Raw genomic sequence first — 22,244 nt, forward strand, 5'->3', positions numbered from 1 at the left:
TCTAAGACCCGGATTCTGTGATTCTAAGAATTAAAAATGCTTATGATCACTCTATTATCCCAATAAAATTTCCTCCTATTTGATAAATGCCATGTCCCCTACCATCATCTCTTCACACAGCACATGACTTCCAGCCTTGAGAGAGGTGTGAAACTGGGTTTGGGGTGAGAGGAGAGGGTGGGGAGAGCCCAGCTCCCTCCACTTGTGGCACCAGCTCTGCAAGGATGACATTCACCTGGGTATCACTTATCATTCAAAAACACATGAATGTCTGGGACTGTGGAGATAAACTCATGATCAATTTATTTCCACTGGGAACTATAATGTGAGTAAGTCACCATTTATATAATGGCCTTTTGTTACTGCAGCCAGGCTTGGTGTCATGCCAGGTTCAGTGAAGAAAAGCACACTGGTAATGCACCACAGCTTGCCAGTGGGAGCTTGGTCTAAAGTTTTCCAGGTCATTACGGTGCCAAGGGAGCACTCAGCCTCATCTTCATACCAGGAAACAACCGTGAGATAAACTGGGAGAGGCCAGGGAAAAGGCCTGAATTTGTTGGTGAATTCAAACTTAACACACAGCTCCACTGCTGACCTGTTTATGATCCATTCCTCTGGCTTAATACTCAATTCAAATATTTTCAGGACAAAACAGGAGCACTGGAATGACACAACTGTCCAGCCAAGTCGTGAACAGCAGCATTTATGGCCAAGAGGCTGGAGTCTGCCAGGTCAACCAGGGATGCGTTGAAAAACAACAGTGGAAAAACAAGCTGCTGGTCAGAACGTCTTCCACAGCCTCTGTCTTGCTAGAAAGTGATTTTGGAGGAGCCCTACCTCTTTGCACACACTCCATTAATCAGAAAATGGCACCTCTGCTTCCCTGGTTGTACTTCATTTTCTTTTATATATTCCAAATCCCCTTTCCCACAGACACGTTGATGTTTTAAATCGCAATTATATTGTTACAAGTTCTTAAAAAATACTCTTTTCTTTCCTTATGCTGTAGTTTGCAATGTTGGACAGACACATAGGTTTAACCTGATGGATGAGAGCTTTTCTGTGTTGGGCCAGTATTCACCATGGGTTAGGATTTTTTTGGGCTGCATGCCAAGAGTCCAAAGCTGGGACAATGAAAAGAATAACTCTGTGGTGAAAATCCTAAACTAAAATTCACTCACTCACTTAAATTTATTCACTCTATCTCTGTGAATTGGTCTACTTCAAAGAGTTCTTTAAAAACATCCAAGCAGACAACTGGAGACATAAAAATTGCTGTTTGATTCCTGTTGACAAACTTTGATAGCAAAGTCCATGGTGGACAGACTGCCCTTGTGCTTCCACATCCTTCCCATGCGTCCCCATTACGTGATTAGTAGGCTGTGATCAAAGCTCTGCTACCCTTTGCTTGGAAGAGTTATCAAAGGGATTTCCAGGACACCTATGTGTGCTTGCACCTAGAAGAATTTTTAAGTGGTTCATGATAGGACAAGTCTAGGATTGGAGCTGGTAAGGTGTTTCTCAAGCACAATTTATTTTTATTTCTGTCTTGTTTCAAATCAGTTTGTCAAAACTAAATCTATTTTTCATCTTGATTTGCTGCATTAAGAAATTTTCAAAAAGAAGCATCTTTGACATTTTAAATGAAGAAATCTACTTTTCATTTTGCAAAAGATTTTCTGGAAAATGTGTCATTTTGGTAATTAAAGGAAAGCAAAACATTTAGAAATTAAAAAAAAAACCCAAACAAAAACACCACCACCACCCTCCAAATACAAAGCACTCCTTTTACTCCTCGTAAGAGAAAGGAAAACTAAAAATCACCTCTAATTTTTGGTTTTAGCTTTATGTTGGGATGACTATAGATTGCTTTTAAAGTCTTGGTGATTCACTAAAGACAATAAGAAAACTACTTTAATGTAATTCAAGTACACAGTGACTAATTAAATAGTGGCACTAGAAGAAACAGTTGCAAACTAAAACTACTGAAAAGTAAATCCTGTAGCTGCATTTGTTTTAATTTTACAGGATTACAAGTGAGGATATAGGATTATTTCAGACTGTAGAATACTCTGAACCAAAGGTGTGTACTGGGTTGACCCTGTCTGGATGCCAGGTGCCCACTCTGGACATGGGTGAAGCTTCTGGAACCTTCTCACAGAAGCCAACCCTGTAGCCTCAACCCCAATCCCACTACCAAAACCTGTCCAAGCAATCCCAATATAAAATGGAACCCAAACACAGGTGTTTTGCTACACCATCTGTGAATACCCAGCTCAAAAATATTCACCAATCTATTCCTTGGTTAAAGCTGTAGGGAAATGCATGTGGCTATAAATACAGTTGTTCGTGACTTCAAAGAATGTGTTGTGAGGAACATTAATTTCTGATATTAAGAAAGTGATGAATGCACTGCAGGGAACCTCATGGCATTACAATTCTGAATGCCAAGAAGGATTAGATGGTAATGATAATATTGATGATATTGTCAATAATCCCAAAACTCCAGGACAATCCAGGAAAAATGTTTCTGTGGCCATGTGAGCACCTCTGACTCTTTTTGCTGGGATTCCTGCCCTGAAGCAATACCAAGCAGTTGCTGGCACTGTGGGGTTGTTAACTGGAGCTCAGCTGATGGGATCCTCGTTAAACCAACAGCGTTTCTCTCACAATCGATGGCTCCATCTGACACAGCACTGCATTAAACATTTATTCATTGGGCAGGCTGAGTTCACTCTGGGGAAGATTTAATGACACCACAGGGATTTTCTCATTCATTAACCTGGGATTTACATTTAGTCTTTATGGTGCTACAAAGGTGTTAAACTACCCACGATTAAATTCAGAGGTGTTTTAGCATCTGTGCATAGTCTGGACCTGGCACCCACTGCAAACCTTGCAAGAACAAAATAATACTTCCAAGTTTTTCATCTACTGTGCACACTATGATAATTTTGGCAGCCACAGAAAGTTTACAAGAAGTCTATAAATGATACAATAAAATATATTAGAGATATAAGTAACACATTTGACAATTAATATACTGTGTTACAAGCCAGAATGACAAAGCCATTAGGCAACCACTTTAAGTGATTGATCATTTATGTCCCCAGTAGGTGTACTTGACCTATTTGGATCCAACTGCACGCACTGTGTGCTCCTGCTACCAGCCCAGGCATCCCCCAGCCTCCATGGGTGAGGTTCCCATTCCATCTTTTGCCCTGCATCTGGAACAGAGGTGACAGTCAAGGAAGACATTAATGATTCAGGCTGCCTTTTTTCCAGAGGACTGCTAGATCTCAGTTTGTCTCATATCTGATGGATACAAGCAGCTGCCCAGAGCAGAGCACATGAATTTGGCCCTTCAGCACACCACTGGTGGAAGCTCTGCTCTGAGCTATGTGGGGACCTGGCTACAGAAAAAACACAGGGCTTCGGTGAAGAAGAAATATTGTCTACTTCTCTGGACTTTTTAAAGTGTTTTTAGAGAAACAAAGATTAGCATACATCAAAGTGGCACACAAAAAGCTTCCCATAATCCTGAATATGAAAATATGTCAAGAGCTGCATGCAAAATGGATTTGCATACATCAGAGCTACACATACAGCACTCAGCTGGGCATCCTGAACTGCATCAAAAATGGTAATACTGAGGTTTTGGATGCTGATAATTGAATGCTGGAGAAACACACACAGACATGCACACAACTATGGCATCTTTTCCACTTGCCTTACTTAGGTGGCTAAAACATAAACAGGGAGTCTGCTAAGGTAGCCAGCAATCATTGAATATTTAAGGGCTTCCTTGTTCAAAGAGAAATTCAAAGTATCACTTAGCCATACAGAAATAATTAGCAGAGGAAGATTCAATTAATTTAGGACTTAAATTTTAAATTCTAAAATGGTATCATTGATTTTGTAAATGGAGAAATTTTAACACAATTAAGTGGTGACCAATTCAATATTGTTTTGGTCTTGCCTTCTGCAGTGCTGCCAGCATGCTACATAGAAATCAAGGTGTAGCAGGCTAGATGCTGTGGAAACATCAGCCTGAATTTACCCCTTTACCTGTGACAAAGAGTGGCAGAGGGGAGGGAGATCTCTGTCCTTTGGGCTCCTGATTGTTGTCTCAGGGTGGGGAAGCCCTGGCTGCTGACTTTTCCCCAGTAATACTTTCCAGCATCTTCCCAGTTAGTGACACATAAGAAAACCAACAACTTCTTGTGTTTAAACAAAAGACAAACACCAGTCCAGCATGGGCTGGTTTGGTGCATGTCAGAAACCTCAGCTTCACCCTCAGTGTTACTGTCCTGAAGTGACTGTAACCGTAAGAGCCCTTTGTCAGCACAAAACCCACAGCAGGGCAACATCTAAAGTGAAATTCTGTCCTTGGGTTCAAGATCACAGCTCCCATTCAAACACTGAGAACAGGATCCCACACTCACTGCAATATCCTTTCCCCATCTAAATCATCCCTCCATTTTCAGTGGGACAGGGAAGCTTCTCTTTGGGATTGCAAGGTTTTGTGCATATGAGTATTGTGATGAATGTGGGATCCTGCTCTCACTCAGATGAAAAATTGGTAACTTTTAAAATGGAGTTTATGAAAATGTCACCACTTGCTCTAGAAGAAAAGCTCCTGGCAAGTTTAATGGGCACACTGTTAAAAACAGTCCCCAGTGACCACAGGCAGCAGTGCCCTGGGGCTTTGGGTTTTCCCTTAAATGAGCCACCAATTTGTGTCCAAAAAAAGAGTGGCAGCTACAAGATTTTTATTTGTGTTTTGCTTTTATTAAGGAAAGGAAAAAGAAACTTTTAATTAAAATCTCTCTAAGATTTGCAAGGAAATGTAAACCACGAAACTCTGGGAAATGCGCTGTTCTGCTTGGCTTGGTTTAAAACAGGGTAATATGAGTTTTTAATCTTTTTCTACTACGCCTCTCTTGCTCAAAAATAAGAAGTGAATGCTGAAAAATAATGACTGCATCCAAAGGAAAGTCATTACAAACAGAATTTAGACATTCCCAGAGGAGAACTGACCTATGACTTCTTATGGAGGAGATGCATGGGCTGAAGGGCACCATTGTTTTTAATTTCCTCTAAAATGAGATGTGATTTCCCATCCCCAGAAGTGTTGTCACACTCAGCTACAGGGGGATGATCCAGTACTTGGTAATTGCTGTTGCTGGGGAGTTTCCATCCTTAGGAAAATGGAATGGATACCAGGGGTTCCTGTCCCTCACTGGATTGCTAGATCTTTGTTTGAAGTTTCCAAGTTTCCAGCTCCCAGCATCACTGCTGCCAAGACATTTCCAAACTTGCAGCTGATGGAAATTGTTCTCATTTTGCAGCCTCCTGTATTTCTTGCTTCTGAATTTCATTGCCCCTGCTTTGGTTTATGTGCATGGCAGATTTGGTGCATCTCTGATTTCCTCAGCGAGGAAAGTGTGAGGGTGAGGCTCACAGCGACAGCACATGGCATATGCAGGCAAAGTGATCCTCCCTGAGCTCTACAAATATCTGCAGTCATTTCTGTTCATGGAGCTACCAGCCAAGGACCAGACTGCTCACCCCTCAGAGCCACTCGGAGAGGGGCAGTTCCTGGCTGACACCCGAAACTGAGATGGTTTGGCTTTAATCCTGGACATTCGTTCATAGACTCGTGGGAGGCTCAGCTGGGTGAGGTGCTGAGAGGTTTCCTCCCATGCAAAGGCAGTACCAACCAGTCACACATAACTAATAGATGACTTTGTAATTTCTTCCCCACAAACAACCAGTACAGGAAGTTCTCTTGCCTCTCGCGTTATCAGTACCAGATCATAAGACAGCAGCAGAAAATGTGCTTCCCTGAACTCTTAATTAACAGTCTTAAAGGACTGAAAGAAGAAACTGAAAGAAGCCCAGCCTTCAGATGAAACACTGTGCTGCAATCCTCTTGGTCCTGAATAAAAACCAAACTCTTTGGGATCACCTCACAGCATCCCTCTGCAGAATCTACAAGCTGAAGCTGCACCCTGGCTTGCACAGCAGAATCACAGAATCACTCAGGTTGGAAAAGACCTCTGAGATCACAGAGCCCAACAGTTAACCCAGCACTGTCAAGCCATCATCAAACCATGTCCCCAGGTGCCACATCCATATGTTGTTTGAACATTTTCAGGGATGGTGATTTCCTTACTTCTCTAGGCAGCCTTTGTGGTGAAGAAATTTTTCTTAATATCCAACCTAAACATGCCTCTAAACATGCCCTAGCACAGCGTGAGGCTGTTCCTTCTCGTTCCATCTCCTGTTACTTGGGCAAAGAGACTGAACCCCACCAGGTTACTGGCTCCTTTCAGGGAGTTGCAGAGAAAGTCTCCCCTCAGTCTCCTTTCTTCTTGTCTAAATGAACCCAGAAGGAAATGTCCCCCTGATTTTAGATACAGGCAGCCTGGGAAATAAGCTCAACCTTATTTAAATGACTGTGCTGGGAAAGCCAGAGGAAGTCCTGGGATGGCACTATCCAGGCAGTCATGGTGGGAGGAGCAGGCAGAGTGGGCAGACTGCACACAGACATCTGTACAGAGCCCACAGAGACAGCAGGAGCCACCTGCACTTCAGGGAGACTGATTCTGCTCTCAGGCACCTACCAAAGTGGCAAAAGGATGTTTCTGTAACTTCCCTTCCTTCATCCTCACCTTTTAACTCCAAGGTAATGGAAGAAACAGGAGAAGGTACTCGGAAAGAGGATTTGTCTGGATTAGCAAGGAGCAGGAAGGGTCTGGGAGCAGGTTTACTGACCTGCTGACAGGGCTTACTGTTGGAATTAACCTTTATATGGGTCATGCTGCTGCGTGCAAGGAGGGTGGGAGGCACACAGGGACGTCCAAACTTCTGCTGGTCTGAATCAAACCAACTTCTCTCTGAGACAAAACCCCTCTTCTATAGTAAAGGATAAAAAATGAGAGAGACATTGCCCCTCTTCCTCCCCATAGCTTTTATTAGAATCTTGGAATGGTTTGGGCTCAAAAGCACCTTTAAAGCTCACCTAGTCCAACTCCACTGCAATAAACAGGGACATCTTCAGCAAGATCAGCTTCCTCAGAGCCCCATCCAACCTAACCTCGAATGTTTCCAGGGAGGGGGCATCTACAACCTCTCTCGACAACCTCTGCCAGTGTTTCACCACCCTCCTCACACATTTCTTCCTTATAACTAGTCTGAATCTAAAAACTTTTAGTTTAAAACCATTACCCCATGTCCCATTCCTGCAGGCCCTTGGATGGTTTTGTGCCTTCTCCAACCCAAAAAAGTAGGGCTGGGTCTGCAGTAGCATCCATGGGGTGAAGCACAATTTAATGCTCAACTTGTTCAACACAAGCAGAATGAAAACAGGATCAGCTTTCAGAAACAACTTTACAAAATCCACAGAGGTGAGCTGCACATTTGGTGGCCAAGCTCCCCAGCACTGTAATAGCAGACAGAGCAAATGAAGAAGTCTTTGAAGCCCCACCAGTGACACTGGGCAAGAATAAATCTCCTTTATGTCCAGATGCCTGTCAGCAACATTCCCCCTGTGCAAGATGGGGTTCCTGTGGGTGATACCTGCCCCAAGCCCAGACAATACAGCTCTGTGAAAGCACATGTTCTCCTGTCCCCAGGCTATCTAGTCCTGGTGTGCAAAGCCTTTGGTTTGGCAGGAGTTGCACGTTACTTCAAGTTGGCCAGACATCTTTGGATGAGTGTAGAAATACCAAGCTAATTAAGAAATGAAATTAGAGCTGTCTTCCTGATTAGCAAGCAAATAAAGAAAATCCCTAATTGTGCTAGACAAAAAAATAAATTAAAAAAAAAAAAAGCCAGACTTTAAGTGACAAAATTCAGGTTGCATTTGTGGCTGTGCAATGATGAACAAGTAACAGCCAAAGCACTCACTGCTTCCATTTGAGGTACTCCACATGAGATGTTTGAGCTATGAGTTTCCAGAGATGCTGAGAATCCACACCTCACCATTTTCCACAATTTTTGCCACTCAATGCCCCCAGGAAGGCAGACCAGAATCCTTCAGGTTTGGTTTGCTACTCCTCAGACTGAATCACACAGCTCACCCCTGTTTTCAGCAACATCCAGCTTTGCTCTGACAGCATCTCTTGCCACATTCATGCACAGACATCACAACCCTCTCAGCTGACACAGGGCTTCCTTACTGTTTTCAAAGCTCTTTGGGAAGGTGTCACAGAAATGGACTGATCACCTCTGTTTTTATTTCCTGACCCACTGAGGTTCACTTGCTGTGGGAGGAGAACCCCTTGGAGGCAAAGCTGGCACAAGGCAAGTGGTTATTCAACCCCCATGGCAACTGTTCATGACAAGCCCTTTCTTTAACCCCTCCAAAAATACCACCATACACAAGGCATGCTGTTGCCAGCTCTGCTTTGCAGATGTGGAAGGGGTGAGTGAGCCTGCAAGCACTCATTTTATTCTCACCTTTGCAGAGCTTGAGGTAGAAATGTAATATCCATCCCTGGGTCCCAACCCTGCTCCTAACTCCACTTCTTCCCTTTGCCACAGCTGCTCAGCATTTTGACGGTAAATCACCAGGAATTGGAAGCTGGTGCAGTAGCAGACACGACACACGTTACTCTGCAGCCCCTTCACACCTCCAACCTGCAGCTTTTTCAGGGCTGTGTTTCAGCCTCTGAACACTTGTTAGGCAGCCATCCCTGCCAGGGGTAAAAATTAGTTTAAGATGGAGTTGGCTGCTGTTCCCATCACTCCTTGCCAAGTCTGATGCCTCCCTCAGCAGATTTCCTGGCATAGCTGGACTGGAGGAGAAGCACAGCTGTACTACCCCTAAACTAAATGGTAAGGGCCATTTAGTTTACAAATGCATGGGTAGATATCTTAGCACTAAGCAGGTAATGAGAGTCAAACCATAAAAATACGTTCCAAGGCTTCCTTGGTCCAGTTCACATCCTTGTGCAGGTGCTTGTGGCAAGTGGAGCTGCATTCCATGTACTGTCATTGTATGGGAAGTGCTGTACCCCACGGGCACTGCTGGCAGTGCAAACCTGCAGGCACAGCTTTCACTCCTCAATCACAGCAATGGAGTTTGGGGATCCACCCGAGACCCTGGCTGCCCCCATCCCCAGCTGCATGGGACACTGAGCCCCCCTGCCACTTCCAAAGGCTCTCATTTTGCAGTGGTTACAATGGCTCCTGCTGTAGATCTTTCCCATTCCCACACACCTTCACTGACACCAGCAGAGCTGCTGATTTAAATCACTGTCCCCTGCCCCCCACACAACATTCTCCATATATACAAACCCCAGAGTTAAGGGATTGCACGATGCTTTTTATAACTTTACCACCAACTCAGTTTTTAAGAGCCTTTTCTTCCACTGTTGTGGACAAGATTAGCCTCTGCAATTTGATTGTGCTGCTATGGCAGTAATAAGAAAAAAAAGTAATTTCTTTTTCTTAAAAAAGGAAAAAAAATCAATAATTGGCATTCCTGTGTAAGGTCTCTGACATTAATTATAAATAAATGTTAGACCTACTAAAATAAGAAAGTGAATTTATGGAGGCAGGCTGCGTGCTGCTGCTGAAGCCTGTGCGGCTGCTGCGATACAGATGCAAAATATAAAGTCTTGAGCACTGCAGTTTGTATTTTATTGCCTCAGAAAATAAATGTGTAAATAGCAATAAAATGCACAATTATTTAGCACAAAGCCAAAAGACTCCACAGCATTTATAGGCTGATGGATGGCTTGCCTGCCTGCTCTAATTTTCCATAAAACAAGGAAGACAAGGATGGAGGAAAACAAACAATGGTTGCTGTCACCATGATTAGCTGCGAGGCGCCAGGTGAGAGCAGCCGGTCTCTGGAGAGGGGAACACTGAGCTGCTTCAGCTGCCTTTTGCTTCAGGAACTGAGGCCAGATTGCAGCTCTGCTTGGCAAGGGCTGCTGAGCAGGGAGGCTGTTCCCAGGCTCCGGGTGTGCCCCATCCCTGATGCCTCGGCAGAAGAATGGAGCAGCCGCTTGGGGTGGGGTGAGGGCTCAGTGCCTGCAGTGGGAGGAGGGGGTTTCAGGCAGCCCTGCCACGGATTGCTTTCTGGACAAGAAAAAAAGACATCTGACCCTGATAATCCGAGAGGTCTTTTCCAACCTTAATGCCTCTATGATTCCATGAAAATCTTGCTGGTGCAGAAATCAGTGTCAGGGATGTCACCCATGACATGATGAGGCAAGGAGAGCCTTAAAAAAAATTGGGGGGGGAAAGTGAAAGTCCTTCAATGTCATGTTAAAAAACAAGGAGCAGGGGGCAGCATTTGAAACTCTTCATGGGATAAAGAAAGCTGCAGACAGAGAGCTACCAGCTGGGTCCCTGGCAGCGATTCTGTGACCCATGGCGATGCCTGTGGAGGAGCCACAGGGCTCCATGCTGGGCCCTGGCAGCAGGAGCTGGTCCACCTGGCACCAGTCACCACAGTTATCTGCTGCCTCCACCTGCATCTAGAAGACACCATGCCATTGTCACCCACCCTATTCAAGAGCATTTGAGTGTGACATGGGAACATATTACCAACTCGTTTCTTGTTTGTTTTCCTCTAGCTATGTATGTCCATACAAGCCCAGATTTCACATACTGCCTTTCCCTGGGTCAGAGAAACCACATGCAGCTATTCACATTTGCACAACCCCTTTTAAGCCACTGAGGTTGCAAAGACATGAATCTGGGTGCTTAGCGTGATATTAACAGCAGGCTGCTCGTGCAGACAGCAGTAGTCCTACACAGGGTAATGTAAGTGTCCTTGTGATGATGGAGCAGGTGAATGGAGATGTTTAAGCTGTTGGGTCACTGCCCACGAGCACCCAGGGTAAGAGCCAGTGCAATTCCAGCCCATCTCTGAGACAGAAGCCTCAGGCTCACATTTTCAATGCACACTTTTAATTTTGGAGTTCAGTTCTTCCCCTGAGTGATCACAGTGCAGAGACTCCCACCACTGGAAATGTGGGGAGCCACATAAGATAGCCACCCAAAGTAATGTGTCTGGTACTCACTGTGCTGGGTTGACCCTGGCTGGATGCCAGGTGCCCACCAAAGCCACTCTGTCACTCCCCTCCTAAGCTGGACAGGGGAGAAAAATATAATGAAAAACTTGTGGGCTGAGATAAGGACAGGGAGAGATCACTCACTAGTTACCATCAACAGGCAAAACAGACTGAGCTTGGGAAACAGAACAGGACAATGAGAAATAAAACCAAATCTTGAAACATCTTCCCCCCATTCCTCCCTTATTCTGAGGCTCAATTTCACTCCTGATTTCTCTTCCTACTACCCCACCAACAGCAGGGAGACGGGGAATGTGGGCTGTGGTCACTACATCTTATCTCTGCTGCTCCCTCCTCCTCAGGGAGCCAAACCTCCACAGGCTTCTCCAATGTGAGTCCTTCCCATGGGCTGCAGTTCTGCATGAACTGCCCCAGCGTGGGACCCTTCACAGGGTACAATCCTCCAGGACCTCAGTGCCTGCAGAGATGCTGCTCTCATATGCTCCCTCCACTCTCCTCTGCCTGCTGCTCAGAAGCAGCTTTTCCCCCTTATACACATTATCCCAGAGGCACTACCAGCATTGCAGATGGACTTGGTCCATCTTGGAGCCAGCTGGCACTGGCTCAGCTGGACATTGGGGGAAGCTTCCAGGAGCTTCTCACAGAAGCCACCTCTGTGGTCCCCCCACTGCCAAAAGCTTGCCAGGCAAACCCAACAGACCTGCATTCCCTTTACTGGGCTCCCAATGTAGAGACTGTAATTCAGTGCCTAAGGAGAGACAGTGAGAATAACCCAGAGTGCAGGGGAAGGAGATACATTAGCTGACAACAGTTTTTTTTTTCACTGCTGGGCTTGTCAGTGTATTTTGAGCCTGCTCCAACTTCATGCAAAGCCAGCTGAGTCTTTCAAATGATTTCCACCAGCTGTTTTATCCAAAATCCTTCTTTAAAAACAATTAAGGATGAATTTTAGTACTGCTCCTATTTATAACAATGGACATTACATGCAGGACAGCTCCTATATTCAACAGAATCGGGACAAAACCCCCCAAAATAACAGAACAGAGAAATGTTGTCTATCCACATCAAGTCCATTCACTCCAGAGCAGGTCCTGCAAGAAGGGTATTACTCTTGCTAGAGGGAGTGTCCTGTGAAGGACTCTTGATGTAACTTGTCAGACCTAGTTCAGATCACTAAGCCAAAAGAAAAGTTTCAAGTAACGTGTTCAACACATGGAACATCTTTCATCAAGTACCAAGCTACAATGTGGGATAAAAAGAATACTAAAGACTGAGTTCTGCCTTTCCTCAAACAATTCTCTTTGTAAGAATAAAAAAATAATCAGTAATCGTCAGTAAGACTGTCTACTTGGATTTGAAAGCAGATAATAACTAGTACATCCCTTTTTCACTTATTAATATAACTAAGCTTGTTGCATAATATCTGCTTATTTTTGGAAAGCAGCCCTTTCTACCTGTCCCAACAGCACATTACTGAGTTGGCAAGAAGCATGAGCTTTTGAGTGAATAAGACAATTTCTTCTGTTTGAACTCACTTGCCAAATATTTTGTCTTGAAAGTCTGGGTCACCCATTACATGAGTTTTTGAAGGAGAAAGTGCCCTTGACCAGCTTTGCCATAGCTTCCATTTAATTTGGCTGTGTGTGACACCTGCAGTTTATTTACCTCACAAATGATTATAAAGCAAATTTTGGCAGAGAAGACCCCTCTGCTAGATCACACACACACTCTCAAGAGTGCTGAGAAGACACATCTCCTTCCACCTATCTTTGCTTGGGACAACATCTGTTGCTCCAAATCCAGGGTTAGACGCACAGAAAATGGTCCATGATGGTTTTCATCCCATGCCTGTGATGCTTGTGCTCCATGGGGCTGAGCCCTGCAGAGGATGAGCACACCAGAATACCAGCTGGGACTGAGCCCTAGGAGATCTCATCCCTGCCCCACAAACAGATCTGCAACAGCTGAGGACTTCTGCAATGTTCTGATGGCTTCTCTGCACTGCTCTGTGCTGGCTCTTAATAACTGGATAGACTGGAGGTGCAGTCTGAGTAGTCAGTCCTACTGTGGCTGTCACCCAGTGTTTATATTCCTTAGTTCCAAGTCTCATAAAAAGCCCAGCTGCTGGTCTTGGAAAGATAAATCAGCATTTCAGTATTTACTCTTGCTTCCATGAGGTGCTATCAGTCATGTCCAAGATATCTTTTATAGTGCTTCTCTTTAACTTATCACTGTACAAAACACAGTGCTGGGGGAGAGAACACCAGCCTGTATCTGAATGCAAGCAATTACAAGATTTGAGAGTCCAGGGTGTTGTGTTGGATCTGTACCTCTCAATGGAGTTCTCAGGGGTCTATGAAGACAACAAAGGCTTGGGATGCCTTAGCCCTCTTGTGCTCATAAGCTGATAGAAAGGAGAAGACCAAAGGTATGAACCTTTCTGACTCTGCTTGGTCTAATTTTGTCCTAGCAAGGGACAGTCAACACTGCACAAATACAGTAGAATGATGACTAAGGTACTAATTGGCACTTTAAATGGCTCCTAATGTCCCTCCACAGCCGTGCAATGTGTTGTCATCACTACAAGCCAGGCACCAGATGCCTTTATTTTTAATTGCACTGAAGAATTACGGGTCTCAGGGAAGGCTCTGCCCAAAGGCAGGACTGATCACAGCCCCTCCTCAGGCAAGTGCTGCTCCGAGATGTCATTTTCCCTTGCACTGAAAAATGCTCCTAGTCCAAAAATTCATGGCATGGGTTCAAATGTCTCCTAGAAGCTCTTTCAACCACAGCCACAAATATGGTTTCACTCTTCAAATGCTGCATTGGCAGCAAAATCAAAGCTTTGCCACTACTCGGCCATTCTAGTTTGGAAACAAATTTTTTAGCCAAGATTTCTCCAGTCAACCGAATTCTCACTAGTCATCAATCACAGCAGCCTCAGATGAAGCTGATACTCTGAATGTGTCTACAGCAAAGTAACCCCTTGATTTTGGTGCTCTTGTGCCTTTTCCTCAAAGGTAAATTTCTTCACATGAATCATTACACAGAACCCCTCTGCCTTCCAGCTTGCTATTGAACCATGCAGGAGGCGGCATTTAAATGCAAGAAGGTAAAACAACAGTATTGACTGTCCTTTGTCTGGGTTTATTTAATTCTCTAAAGCAAACAGTTTGTGTGAATTGCATTCCTGGTAATAAAATCGTCTTGCACATTTGCTTATAGAGGGTCACCAGGGAGAGCAAATGCACCTGTACTCAGCAATAAATGTTTGATTCTGTGTTGCACAGCAATTATTCAAAATGAGAGAGACTATTGGATCCAAGACTGCTGCCCTTTAGGACTCAGCCTGTCAAGTTGCATAGCTCTGTACTTATTATCCAAGTGGATTTCATCTCCACAAACTTATTACTAGGTGATATTCCAGTCTTTCAGTCCAAGTTGCACCAAGCTTGAAAAACATTTGACTACCAGACTGCCTTTTCTTTGCTATAAAAGGCATTGCTTTTTTGTTATTATCATTTTTTATCAATATCCCATAGCATATGAAAGGAGGAAAATTTAAAATGCATGGCTGATTTATTCCAAGAGGACAGAGAAAGGCAGAGATTTCAATTGAATCACACCTAAAATTGCTTCATTCCTGGCTTTAAAAATGCCATAGCTTTAGTCATGAAGAGGAAGTTATAATATTGGCATATATTTATTTTCTCTTTTTTTTTGTACTTCAGAAATTTATCATGAATGTGATATTTTTCTGTCCTCTTAAATTAAACAAGGAGCCATTAATTTATTTTACAAATACATCCTTCTATTGATACTTTCTTGACATTTATTACTTATCTAGACTTGCACTTGATGTATTTTTACGTATTGCTCAGCAAAGAGAAATGCAGCAAAATTCCACAGAGCTTTAAGTGTTTGCAGAGATATGAACCAGCTTCTCCTTAAAGTAAGATTTAATCAACACAGTGACACCCCAGCCCTGACCAGATGATCAGCCACCATGGCTTTGAGGAATATCTTGGGATGTCTGAGCTTACACACAATTACAGATCACTTAATCACCAAATTTAATCATGATAATAATTAGGCATTGCACCCTGTTTAATGCAGAAGGATGTGAGCCTTCCAGCTCCTGCTGCCAGATCGGAACTGAACACAGGAATGGAGGTAAAGAATCAGCAAAGTCAACAAACTATATCCATAATTATAGAAGGAAAGCTAAACTCAGCTTGCCAAATCCTTAAGAAATCCAGTTTTTTGTGCCAGTCGAAAACCCAAGCCTACATGATTCTTTCAACAACCTATTTCTTCAGAAGACCAACCTATTATTTTGGATTTGACCAGGCTTGAGAGATAAAGCTCAGGGTCCTGGCACAGTAGGTGTTCAATTGATGCTTAGTAAGCACTTTCTGCTCAGATAAACCCTGCTCTGCAGAAGGGATGAGGGGGGAAAGGAAAAGCTTGATTAAGTGACTTTTTGAAGGTCAAAAAGCAGAATATAAACCTGTCAGTCATCTCAGCCACTGTACTACACTGCCTCTTGCATCAGCTTTGTAGGTCCAGGAAAACAGTTACTCTACAGTTAATACACTTTTTGAAGCACCCCATATTTACTGTAAGCTAAGCAAAGTCACTTTCTGGGATAGATTCTATTAAGAAGATTTTTCCCTATTTTCCTCCAACTTCAAAGTGCCACATGAGTCTCCTTGTTAGAGCCTAGTGACATCCACACGTCACTGAGCTGGAGAACAGCTGCAGCAGCAATGCATCTATAAACATTAAAAAGCCCAGAAACGTGAAGGCTTGCAAGAAATAATGGAGGGGTGTAGAAAATTGACTGTATGACACAGTAGGCCACATCTATTTCTAAATTCTACAAACCCTCTGTGTTAAAAATAGGATGAAAAGTTTGGTTTTCTTTTCTTTTAAACCAGTGGGGATATTGGCTAACATTTTATATTCAAAAAATGAGAAAGTTATAATAAGGGCCAGCAGGAAACCACCTCCAGAGAGTGATGGGGAAGTAAAATCCTTTCTTTACATACATGAGATTTAAAAAAAAAAAAAAAGGTAAAAGTAGAACTGAATGATGGTTACATTTTCATCTTCAGAGCTGCTGTTAGCTGCAATAAATCCCTTTTGTAAAATTGGTATCTTAAGCTGCAAATTCTTATCAAGAGTGTGATTATCACCCATTATGGGACTGTGAACAAGGATTCTCACTGTATTTTAATGGCTGCTGGCCATATCCATCAAAAAGGGGACTCTAACAGACATACAGTTATCATTGTTGAAATTTTAATGGCTATATGGCATTCCCATTCATTATTCAAGTGACATTCAGATGCAGTTTCAGTCAAAGCTGCCTCTTCATAAATATTATTAGCTACAAATGTGCCTTTAATAAAATACTACACTGTGCAAAAATAAAGCATTGTACTCATAATCAAAGGAAAATGAATGGAAGGAACTAAAATCCACAGCAATACAGTCTGAACTCCTTAGTCAGTCAAAAACCTCTTTGATTTTAATGGTCAGTTCCTCAGAACCAGCACAGGAATGCAGGATCAGGCCCACTGGGCACACACAAAAAACACCTTCTCCAAACTCTTATGGCTTCCATACAGACTGTTACCTGATTATTTGAGTCACATCGGCTCTATCTGTGGTCATTCTAACCACAGCTCAACAATACTTCTGCAAATTCAATATACATGGTCCTCTGGACAACTTTACATTCACTATCCAACTGCTTGGACTGCACACCTTGGAAATCCCTCTGTAAACGAGTGCTGGATATGGTTCAGTGCCATTAAGGCTCTGCTTTTCTTGTGGGTGTTCATGTTTTTTTTTTATTAACTTGTGTGTTGAGGTATCTTAAGTCAGGCACTCAGAACTGAAACACCCTAAATCTAATCAGGTTGCACATGCTGGCCCCAGACTCAAGCCAGGAAGCATCTATTTATTTTCTCTAAATTAACACCAGTTCAGCAAGACACTTAAGCACACATCTAACTTTGTAACCACACGGTCATTCCCCACTCCCTTAAATAGTGCAGATGCAGATGCCCTGCTGAATCAGTTTTGTAAAAATCCAGTAGCAGTCAGTAATAAATACTGTGACTGTGCTCTGCAGCCAGGAGGCTGGAGCACGCTGCTGGGATCTGAAACAGTGTCCTCACTAATGCCACTGGGATGCCCCCACTTCCCTCCATCCCACTGGGCTCCAGGGCCCACAGCCACACACCCTCCTCCTCCTCTCTCTGTCTGGGAATGAGATGTATTTCTGCATAGAAGGTATCTATTTTCCAAGATATATCTTGGGTTTCCCTGCCCTGCTTTTCTGACTGTGCATTTGAGATGAAAATACTGTCAGCAGCAAGGCTGGCTGGCTGAAGCAGGAGGGACAGGAGCAGAAGTGGTTTATTGGCCAGGGCAGAAGGCTTTTCTTCTGCAGCAACTTTGCATGAGTTGGATTTATTTCTACCAGGATGAAAGAATGGAACACTTCAGTGGAGCTGGGAACCTGCCCCCACGAAGACACCCAGAACATGCAGAAGATGAAGGCAAAACCAGTTCCTGCTAAACTCAGTCAGCTCAGATGGAACTCTGGACTCTGCTCTGGAAAAGAGTCAGAGAGACAACAACAAGAAGATGCCTTGGTGCAAACTTGTGCATCAAACCCCTTCTGGTCAGTAGCCCTCTTCCCACACTGGCACCTAAACTCTACAGAGACTTTGTCTTAATAGTAAAAAAAACACAAACCTAAAGCAGCAGTAGCAGTAGTAATGTTCCCTGGTGTGATGTCCCTGCACACTGCACCTTGGTAGAGGGAGCATTTGCCCTATACCTCATGGCTGCATGCAGCAGGCACCCAAAAATCACTCATTTCTCTCTCTGCCTGTGCTTCCTTGGAGTTCCCACATTGTATGTCTTGTGCTCAACATACATGGACAAGATGGGCTGCAGAAAGTTTTGTTGAGAGGAAGACTGAAGGACATCCTCCCTTCCCACCACTGGGGCCTCTGGTCAAGGTTACACCTGAGTGATTAATAATCTGTGACCTGAAAGAAGACAGCCAGCACTGCTTGTTACTTTTTTTTGGAGAGGAGGAAGAACTTGGGAAGTACTTTTGGGTGAAGTTGATCCTTCGAGTTGAAGGATCTGGAGTACAAAACAGGCATTGTCCTTGTGGCCTGAGTAAGGCCTTCAAACAGCTGTGACTTCATGCACACATGGAGGATCTGGCCTTGACTGATGTACAATACATAAATGACCTTAATGGCTCAAGGAAAAGACCAAAACAATCACGAAACATCAGCCAATTTAACAGCTTTAGGGGAAGGACCATCAGCATCAAGGAAGATGTGCCCAGGGGGGATGCTCAAGGACAGAATACAGTTTTATTGGAGTAAATCTGGATTAATCCAACCATTTTTGATGCATACTCATCCCAAAGAAGCACACCAGTTTTTCTACAAATCAACAATGGTTTTTATTTTTCCCCCTGCACTTTGGGTGTAGGTGATCCACCATTTGATCCTAAAGGTTCAATTTCATAAAGAAGTTTCAATGGGAAATCATTATCCCTCCAGCCTGGGTGGAATTGGTCACTGTTGTTGTTTTAAAAGGTGACCATAAAAAGACATCTCACCCAGGCTGCAAAAGCCAGCATTTTAATTGTGAAACTCTTTCTGTTATGCAGGATTATTTCCATGGAGCCAGAGGAAAGAAGCACCCTCTTCACTGCTGCTCCTCACTTAGTGTTAAAACATTTTCCAAATCATACATCTATAAGCAAGGTAATTTCACAGTGCCTTTGCTAGATTTAAAAATGAAAATTAAAGCATTATTAGGGGGTAAGGGTCAGGCATATACCCAGCCAACTATTTGGCAATGACTCCACCTGGAACAAAGAGATTCCAAAATAAATTTTTTAATGAGAAGGATGGCAAAAAGCCAAGCAGAAGTTGCAGGGGACACCTCATTAAAGAAATTGATAAGCCCAAGTCAGGTCAATCTGTTTAAGTAACTCAATGGCTTCAGTCAGATTGGAATAGATCTGTTTAATTTGCCTTCAGAAAAGCAGCAGCACAGTGGGAGCGGAGGAGGAGACCTCGCAGGGAGCCATAAGTGTTCCGTAAAAGTTGGTAATTTTGCAGGAAGTTGCATCTGTGGTTTACTCACTTGGAAGAGAGAGATCTCACACGAAATGAGCTGAAGGAGTTGTGCAGGGAGAGGAGCCACACTCAGCACAGTGTGACAGGACTGCAGGACCTCCCCTGCTCAGCCACAGCCTGCACGGGGCACAGGACCCACCAAAAGAGCCAATCTGGAAAACACAAAACACGACATTTAAGGCATGAGCCGGAGCCTGGCTTATTTTTACACCTTTGCAGCACTGAGAGGGTTTCAGCAGGGATGAGGAGCTGACTTTCTATCGGAACAAAGAGCTCAAAATATGGTTCTCGTTTTGAAACTCAAGCTCAGGGGCCCCAAAAGGGAAAATGAATTCTTGCAGTTCACAAGAAGTGTGCTGTGAACGAAACAGCGCTGTCTGGTCTCTGTCAGGATGTCTGCCCTGCTCCTGCTCGTGTGCTGACCCGAGAGGCATCGCTCACTTCAGGATTTCCGTGATGCTGAGAGCAGCACAGCCTCAGCATGCCACACACCCTGCCTGGGAACTGCCCCAGCCAAACAGCATTTCACTATATATGAGTGAGATATAAATATATATATATATCTCACTCATATGAGATATATATCTCTCACTCTATATGAGTGCTGCTTCCAGGGCACAGCACCAGCTGCAAGCAGCAAACTGCTGCTACACTCAGGCACTGCATTTGGAGGTACCTGGGTGACCTCATTGGTGTGACTTCAGGGCTTATTTCATCACTGAGCAGAAGAATAATGTCTTTAAGTAATTGCATGGCTTGATAATAGGTAAATAAGAACTTTGCCTCAAAAAAAAAAAAAAATTAAAATAAACCCAGTGCTGCTTTTATTGGGCAGATCTCAGCAGCAATGCCATGGGAGGTTTTGTCATGGTTGGACTTAATCTGCCTTTTAGAGATGATGTATAAAAAATTATCATAATGATTAAGAGGCAAACACAGCGCAAATGGAGTCCCTGTCACCCAGTCTGCAAGCAAGTATTAAACTTTTTAATGTATGACTGTACACAATAATGAATAAGTACACTTCTCAGAGGCTTTTGTTCCTTGCAGCTTATTCTGAGTGGTTTGGTGCAGCCCCAAATATTAAAAACCCTTCAGTAGACCCTCAGGAACCATGAGGTTTTGAATTCTTTGAACAGACCTTCTGGTCTCAGTGCTGGGAATCACACCTCAATGCTTATCTTGCTAATAGGAAAGTCAGAAAAAAAAATTAGAACATGAAGGGAGAGATTCCCACATTGCTACTCAACCTGAAAAGGAGGAATTTTAGTGAAACACCACTAAGATGACCATGACAACATCATTAATCTCATCAACACAGCAATAACGCACAAGACCTGCAGCATCAAAGTGAAACCCATTTATCTGGAACTGAGCAGATTATATTTTAGCCTGGAAAAAGGTATTACATCCCAACTGAAGGTTCTCCTGATTTTCCAAAAGGGAACATGTTAGGCACACACTTCACCAAGGATGTGGGGATCCCAGGGGTCCCAGCCATTTTATGCTGCACCAACATCACCTGCACTACTCGTGATCAACAATCAGAGTGGTTTGGGGTGGAAGGACACTTAAAGATCATCCCATTCCAGCCCCCTGCTGCAAGCAGGGACACTTTCCACTAGACCAGGTTGTTCTAAGCTTCATTCAACCTGGCCTTGAACACTCACCAAGGCACAACAAGGACACAAATGGTTCCCCTTTAGGAGGAAAGGAGCTACACAGGCTGGAGAGATGAAGATTGTAGCCAGGAGTTTGGATGGATGATTACTACAGACCATTAAGCTGTTCCCCTCTGGCTGGATTTCTTGTTGACTCAACAAAGAAACACAAAGGGGGCTGGGTACCTGCCAGGGCTGTGCATAGCAGCTGAGCAAAATTTATTTTAAAAAAGGAAAAGACAGTGTAAAATCGGAAGGAAGCCACAAACACTTGTTTTCTCTTGCACCTGCAAAACCAAAGTTAACTTCCCTCTCAATGGGAAATCTGCAAGTGCAGAAGCCAGAAGCTTTTGAGAAATACACCCCTTCCTTGCCACCATGAAGACTGTCAGTAGATGTTTAAAAATCCCATCTCCATCACACACTTCACTTCCCAAAGTTGAACACATTTTGATTCACCTTCTCCTAGCAACTTGCAGTTCCTTTTCTAGGGGGAATGACTGACAAAGCAATGAGAAGGGGAAAAAGCAAACCTGACAAATGCCCACGTCCCCAAGGCAGCCAGCTCCGAGCAGGTGGACACCGCGGGAATCGCTGGCGTCTTGGGAGTGGCGAGAGATGGATGATCTGGATCTGCAGAGAGCTTAGGTTTGTCAAATGACTTTTGCAGGCTTTGTGCCAGAACGAAGCAGAATGAAACAGAGATAATCCGCTGAAAGAATGCCCCATACAGCAGGGGAACAGCCAGATGCTTCCTGTGCATGATATTTCAGGGTAGCATAAGATACGGATCAGGACAGAGGTTCAGCAAGGTCATCAGCAGCAGGTCAGAGGGGGAAAAGTTAAAAAAAAAAACTAGAATACAACAAAGCAAAAGCAGAACTACAGGGCAAGTGCTTTGTGCTGGGAAGTTGTGACTCCCTGAGGCGTGACACTGAGAAAGGGCAGCCAGAGCACCAGAAAAGCACCTCAGAGCAAAGCTGCACATGGGTGGATGGGAATTTGGGGGTTTCTGCAAAGTCAAATATTCATAAAAGGTTCAGCAAAAACCTTGCAAATAAGGAAAGCATCATTGCAAAACAGACTTAGTATTCCCCAACCTGAAATGCAACTTTTGATTTAAAAGCTTCCAGAGTTAAATAAATAAATAACATAATCAACATGCTAAAATGGCATACAGTGGCCATACTTTGTTTTTTCTGGAAGCATCTGAATGTCTAAGGATCATCCATACCAGTCATGTCAGACCTCAAAAGAACATCCCACAACTTAGTTTTATTTATTTTTAACACACTTCCTTAAGTATCCAAAATTAGGTAATTAAGAAAATAGTGCCTCTA

The 22,244-nt window shown here is 43.7% G+C and overlaps 1 protein-coding gene across 2 annotated transcripts in view; it reads right to left on the reverse strand.

Moving 5' to 3' along the window:
* ST3GAL1 (ST3 beta-galactoside alpha-2,3-sialyltransferase 1) overlaps positions 1-22,244 on the reverse strand; it is a 76,974-nt gene that overhangs the window by 32,715 nt on the left and 22,015 nt on the right. The window contains exon 2 of one of the 2 annotated variants that reach the window (XM_058833358.1): positions 19,251-19,395. The exons of the other annotated variant lie outside the window; for it this stretch is intronic. The gene's annotated coding sequence lies outside the window, so the exon portion shown is untranslated. The remainder of the gene's footprint in view (positions 1-19,250; positions 19,396-22,244) is intronic. 2 annotated transcript variants of the gene reach the window in all.

This window comes from Poecile atricapillus, chromosome 2 (genome assembly GCF_030490865.1).
Source record: "Poecile atricapillus isolate bPoeAtr1 chromosome 2, bPoeAtr1.hap1, whole genome shotgun sequence".
Taxonomy (NCBI): domain Eukaryota; kingdom Metazoa; phylum Chordata; class Aves; order Passeriformes; family Paridae; genus Poecile; species Poecile atricapillus.